Raw genomic sequence first — 973 nt, 5'->3', positions numbered from 1 at the left:
GGCCGGGCCGGGCCGGGCTGCAGGTGTGGGCTGCGCAGGTGGGCGCGCGGACTTGGGCTGGCGGGGCTAGGCCCGAGGGCGGGAGACGGGCGGGCGGCGGTGGGCTGAGGCGCCGGGCTCCTCCTGACAGGGCGAAGGGTGGCGAGTGTCGAGGGCTGAATCTGGGGACGCAGCTCCCTGAGGAAATAGCAGGAGTGGGATGACGCGGGGTGCGTGTAACGGGGCCGCTGGCCTGAGCAGAGGAGTGTGAGGAAGTGTCTTGTTTATGCGAGCTGAACTTGCTTCCCGGGCAGAGATGTTGGATTCTTGCGAGTCGCCGTCTGCGGATCCAGAGGCTCGGGCGAAAGATGTGCGGTGTCCAGCGCACGCGGGATCCGCTGCGGAGGCAGGAGCCGAGCTTGGGGGAGATCCAGCAGTCCCTTTCTCAGCGCAATAAATCACTGCGCTTATATGTTGGAAAACCGTTTTAGTTGATTGGGGGGGGACAAAAAATGCTGCCTGAAGTCGAGTGGTTCTGGATGAGACGGATGTAACTTGCGCATTTTCAACTTGGCTGTTTCTTTCCCACCCTGCCTTCAAAAAACAACCCAAGTAGATGAGATTTTTTTTTTTTCTTCTTTTTTTCAGACCATCTTAAGCTTGAAGGGACTCGGATTTGCGTGAGGCCTGCGTCTCTGCCACGATGGTCTAGGGGGAATGTGTTAGAACTAACTTTTTATAGCTTTTTTTTATGCTTGACACGGAGTTATAGGGATGTTTTGTGTTATGTAAACACACATGAATGCTATTGTAGAACTTGGCTATAGACGATCATATTCTTTAAATGGTCAAATGCTGGGCAGTTGTAACCACGACCCTCAAAAATATCTACCCACAAGTACTAAATATTTAGCGGTTTCCTGGACTACAATAACTAGACTTAAGGAGGGCAGGGAGGGGGTCGGGAAGAAATCCAGTGCTTCGCAACTCTCTG

This window comes from Gavialis gangeticus, unplaced genomic scaffold, assembly GCF_001723915.1.
Source record: "Gavialis gangeticus isolate Ggan-Ray unplaced genomic scaffold, GavGan_comp1, whole genome shotgun sequence".
NCBI classification, from domain to species: domain Eukaryota; kingdom Metazoa; phylum Chordata; order Crocodylia; family Gavialidae; genus Gavialis; species Gavialis gangeticus.
This window is presented reverse-complemented; position numbering follows the sequence as displayed.